Genomic DNA, 6,000 nt, shown 5'->3' with positions numbered 1-6,000 from the left:
CCCCTTGCACCCTTACACCGTTTTTTGGTATAGCTTACATTGTTCGACGCTTGTACTGAGACAAGTAGGGTGGAATGGAAACCCAATCACACTCTCAATAATTTCAAAATTCAGAATCAGTCGAAAAAATTCAGAAACTCTGCGATGATCTTTATCCATCGTTAAAGAATCTAAAATTCGACTAGCTGAAAAAATTGTTTAAGAAATGAATTGCTGAGCCAAATGTTATTCCATCCCCCCTTTCTACGCCCACAAGGAAGAGAGACAGAGTGGAATGTAATATACCTTTGTATTCCGACATTCGGAGAATGCAAACTATTCTATTAACCCTTGGCAATAAAAATAAAAGAAACACCCCCTTTCGCGGAGGGGTCACATCTGTGCGGCGAGGAGCAGCAAGGGGTCGTTTTATTAATTCACTACCCCGAGTCGATGGAAACGTACGAGGAGAAAGAGAGAGGAGGAGAGAGGCCTCGATCGCCCTCTCCCGCTATTTATTACCTAATCGTTACCCCTCCACTACTATAAATTATGATGCTTCGCGGGCAGGTGCTTCTGCGCGATACTAATGAGCGCCGAGGCGCAATTTGCTCCTCTGCTAGCAACATGTTACATAATTGCTATACAATTTTACGGTAATGTTATAGCCAAGGTGAGCAAAGTATTTGGATTCAAATCAAGGCTCAGAAAATTAAATATCAGGATGTGCTATTGATGAAAAATGATTTTGAAGATTGAGATTTCCTAAGTTTGCGAAAGTCCAAAAATTGAAATGTCTCAAAATTCTTAAAAATTCAGAAAATTAAAATCTCTCAAATATTCTGAAACTTTAGAAACCTAAAATCCCCCACAAAGTTAAAAATTAAAAAATGTTAAAACCCTCATGTGTGGTACAAACATAACTAAACTAAATCCATAAAAAACCTAAGTTTAAAAGAAACTTTAAATCACCTAAAAAACTATTTTCTTCATTTTCACACAAACCCAGTCCAGTACACAGATGATCAAAGAGTATCCCATTGTTCACATAAAACATCCTCGAATACCAAACACACCAAGCGAATAGAGAAAAAAAAAGAAGAAAACACTCACATTGACTTCAGAGGCCCAGAAAGCGTTGCCACTTTGGCAGCCTAAAGGATCCACTGGCAACAGAATCGAAATGTCCTCGACGACTGGTCCCGGTTCGCTTGAGCGAGCCTCAACGATTGCACGCACTCGCTCGAATCGAGGCGGTAGAGGCGGCATTGATCGAAGGCGGCCATCCGTGAAACGCATTTAGCTTGTTGGCACACAAAACTCGACGGGACAGCGAGCGAGCCCTTCGTGAACCGATACACGAGCATGCGAACGCGCCCACGTGCTCGCACAGACTACGAGCGCGGTTCATTTCACCCTGAGGCGGATCAAAGTGTCCACCAGCTTTCGCAATAATTGCAGAAAGGGATGGGAAGGGGTGCAAGTGTTCCATTGGACGATTTGGGACATTTCAGAGGACGACGAGTGTCTTTACTCGAATATAGCACCTTTTGGGGGGGATACGAGTACCTGTGGTGGATGGCCAATCAAATATCTTGAGGACTGTTTCAAGATACTTTGAGAATGCTTTGAAGAAAGTCTGAATTTAACTTCATGATATTCTCAAGACACTATAAAACTATAGAGATATTTCGAAGAAAGAAACTAGGATGCTATGTACCTAAGTATTTTTATAGGACTATCAAATGAAGATAATTGACTGATTTAAATAAATGCTTAGTAATTAATTCAATTATTTAAGAAACTAATTTCCAGACCTCAGATTGAAATTTCTAAGTCTAAACCTCAGAGTACTGCACCAAGTAGGCGTGTCAATATTGTCGTAATCGTTCGACACTGGGGACTGTTCATTTGACTGCGTCTATCGCTTCACAATAAGCACATATGCCCGCATGATTGCTGACGTTCGAACGAGCACCAAACGCGCGGGATGAACGAGCTCTACGCGGTGGGTCCTCGTAAAACGCAGAATGTGCATGAATAATGTTCGCACTGGAACCAAAGTAGACAACGATATTCTCTTACAGACTTGTGTCTTCTTGGACCCTTGTTTCTAGGTGAAAAAGTTCTTTTAATGTCATTTCTTTTCTCTGAAAATATAAATTCTGTACTCTAGATGTCCATTAAGGCCTTCAATCGAATTTTTTGAAAATGTGACATCAGTTATTTTGTCTTCAAATCAAGGAATTGTACACTAATGGGTTTTCCTCGTATATATAAATAAATAAGGAGATGAGAATTACACAAAATTCCTCAACCACTCGAACCCAAGATGAAGAAGAAGAAGAACCCCTTATGTAACCCCGCAGGAAATGAAACAATTCGAAAAACGGAGCTCACCCACAGGTACCTGGCGAGTCCAGTAATCTCCAACCTGCGCCGTATCATTAGAAGATTACAAATCCTCGTCCTCCACCCTCTTCCTTCCCAGCTTGGACTCCCTCGGCTGCTGCTCTCGAGGTGGTCGACGACGATGAATCTCGATAAAAGAGGCGCACAGTCGAGCAGATGCGTTTCTGTCAAAACACGGCTCAGAGTGCAACGCCTTGGGGAAGACAGAGGTGGGTGTCAGGTTGAGGATCGTGCCTCGAAGCTCGTTCTCGCGCGAAGACGCCTCGTATTTTGGGGAGCAAGCGTGCCTTCGTCTTCCTCCTTTGTCGACTAAATTAGACTTCGAAATCGGTGACTGTGTGCTTGGAAGGGATGCTTGAATGTGACAGCTCAAGTGGTGAAGAAAGAGGATTCCTGATTCGAATTTGTTTTCGAGAATAAGCTGCCTGTTTCGTGGTTATTCGAGTGTTCTATTCTCACGTCTTATCCGCGATAGAGCGGTTATCGAGCAGCTCGCGACTGGCTTCCTGTGGTTTGGCGATAAGCCGTATCGCACCTCGTTACTGTTCATGAAAACAGGGTGTTCGTTGAGCTGTGGAAGGGAGACTGCAGGAACCATAAATTTTTGATAAAATTCTTTGGTATCTGTTTGGAAGTAGTTGTTCCTGGAGCAAGTGATTTTTTAGATTAGTAGGTTCATGAAAATTAAATATTTAATTTTATTCTCAAGCGGTAGGTCTGTGATCTGTCCTGTAAAACTATTTATATTAAAATAAACTAATACATCTAACTTAAAATCTTGATGATATGTAGACTACGGATTTTTATGCAATTTCATATTTTTATGAAGTCTTAGTATAATCTATTACCTACTATATAAAATCAGAAGATCCACATAATAAATCAGCTGAAAATTAATACGACAAAAAAAGTAGCAAATAATTCACTGACTTTTACAAATATAAATATACACGACAAATATTTATATAAAATGATTTCTAGTATTATGTGAATTTTCTGAATAGACTAGCTGTGCTCCTTTTGTCGCGAGGTGTTAGAACGATTCTGAAAGTCCACGACTAAATTAGAGAAGCTCGAGGAATTTGACGAGGGAGGCAAACGCATGGGCGGGGGGTGGCCAATCTCGTGTATCGTTTTGTATTTGTTGAAAACAGTCGTATTGTCCGCGGGTGGTGGCTGGGGGTCGTGAATTTCGGGGGTCGACCCAGCAGGAAAGGCCTGTAGGCACTCGTCGCATCTGCCTTCGATTTATTTCCAATCGTAATTGATGACTGCTGGCCCCAGGGCCACCTTTTTCGATGCCCGATCCTCGAGTGGGCAGCGCGATGAAAGGACAGGAGGACCGTGTCAGGATTTTGCATAATGGAGGCAAAAGTCACGCTCCAGCCAATAAATTATCCTCCTCTACTTGTTACTGTTGCACGAAAATCTGAGAATGGCCTCGATTTCATTGGGAAGGGAAGAGGCTCGAGAAACACCTTTGTATGGCTTGTTTGGATTTTCGAGTAGGCATTCTCGAATGGGTACACAAGCTTTTCTGTAATCTTCATGCTGTATTAGTTCGCGTGAAGATGGAGTAAACAGGGGGTAATAGAGTCTGACGAGTTGCAAAGTTGTTCATTAAACGAATCAGCGGATTTCAGATATAGTTCTTCTTAAGGTGGGTCTACACTACAAGAGAGATGTTATACATATGTTTCTTTTCTGTTTTCGCAAAAAATTATATAATTTTGACATATAACATGTAGTGTACTCGTATTTTATATATTTTTTTATTATAAACAGGTAAGAAGTCCCTTTGAAATACAACGAAATGTTACATGGAGGAATTTAACAAACGATGTACCTATGAAATTTGCTGGAGTAAAGAAAAAGTCGACTGATTTATTACATTGTTAAAGATCTTATTTAGGCAATTATTATCACTACATTGCGTATTATGAATTTCTTGTTTATAAAGAGTATAGTATCTGATAGATGTGTAGACCCACCTTTACCTTTTTCATCCAGAGATTACATAACAAAGTTGTATAAAATGTACTATAGTCCCACCCTTAGATATTGAGAAACCAGAAATGTTCGTGTAACTTTTAGAATAAAAATGAAACCAGTGTTAAAATTTCCACAAAATGTTTCATTTCTTTCGCAATGAGGTATCTACAATTTTTCAAACTCCGTTTTTATAAAATCTTGTGTCTTTGAAATTCCTAAAATCTAGATCGTAAAACTATAAGCTTATTTTAATAAATAAAAGAATATATAAAAATTCTCGTGCATATTTAATTTATTTTCTAAAAAATTGCACGAACTTTCCTTTTACTGAACAGATACTATACTGACAAGGTAGATGGGACGAGTTCAAGATCGATGCAGAAGAAAGGGTTCATCGTTGACTTCCCGTCGGTGTCGCGATCTTTAGGAACCGTTTTCGTGGGAAGTGACAAGAGCCCTCGTTCCCCAGTATCGCTGCTCCACGCGTATGGCTTCTTATAAGAATTCCTCTGCTCGCATTATCGTCTTACACCGAGCCAATGCCCCTGTAATTACTCCTCCTTTCTTTAGAAAAGCTTCTTGCAATCTTTCTGCGTTCTCCATCTCCTCAAAGTACCTACATTTATTTTTAACACTTATTCCCTCAATTTGACGACTTCAAGACACAAGATTTGTGAACTTTAGTAACCTGTAGTACTCAAAAGTACAGAAGATTTACCTTCTTGGTACCTTCCTTGAGGGACAAAAATTGTTACCAAAAATACTTATAATAAAATAGAACCAAATTCAATAGAAGAAAATAGTGCCAAATTCTCTGAAGAAGATTACAGAAATGAATAATATTGTCTTTCGACAAAAAGGAAGCTACAATTTTTTAAGAAAATTCGTGACCCTTTCGTTAATTCAATTCTTCTAATGCTTTTTATATTTCTATTCTTTTTCACTGCCTTTTCATAGCGCAGGGGTTGGATCATGTATTCTCTTCTTCTATATAGAGAAGAGATTTGCAGGTATTAAGGGTTCGATGCGAGATAAAGCGGCACGATTTAAAACAATAAAGGCAGATTTGGCTCAGGGTGATTGCAGACGATTCTCGTTCGACAGGATCAACGCGAGACTCCTGCGCTTCCATGCTCGAACGCCCACGGCATTATTCCAGAAAATGACCCCCTGATGCAGCTCCCCCGTCGCTTCGTAAATACGTGACCGTTTATACTGCGAAGGTATCGGCAGATCGAACACTAGGAATCCAGTGATTACGTTCGATGCTTAGTAATTTCGATGGACTACAACAGTTTCTAACACTGCTGTATTCTGTATTCGTTGCAACTCTTCAGGATATTCGGAAGAGTAATTTTAATATTTGAAACACCCTCAATCACTAGGTATTATATTAAGAAAATTATATTTAAAATATTAAATAAAAGTATACTAAATAAAATAATGAACACAACTGGCAACTTAGACCCCTAACTTCTCCAAAAGTGATAACAAATATTTGTTCATACTCAAATTCCTGTTCCTCCACTTTACTCAATTGCTAAGTGATACAAGAATACAATTTACAGTTAAAATGAAAACTATCTTAGCTCTTACCTCTCAGCTCAGTAAGTATCC

The sequence above is a fragment of the Calliopsis andreniformis genome, chromosome 10 (assembly GCF_051401765.1).
Source record: "Calliopsis andreniformis isolate RMS-2024a chromosome 10, iyCalAndr_principal, whole genome shotgun sequence".
In the NCBI taxonomy this organism is placed as follows: Eukaryota; Metazoa; Arthropoda; class Insecta; order Hymenoptera; family Andrenidae; genus Calliopsis; species Calliopsis andreniformis.
Note: the sequence above shows the minus strand (reverse complement) of the source record.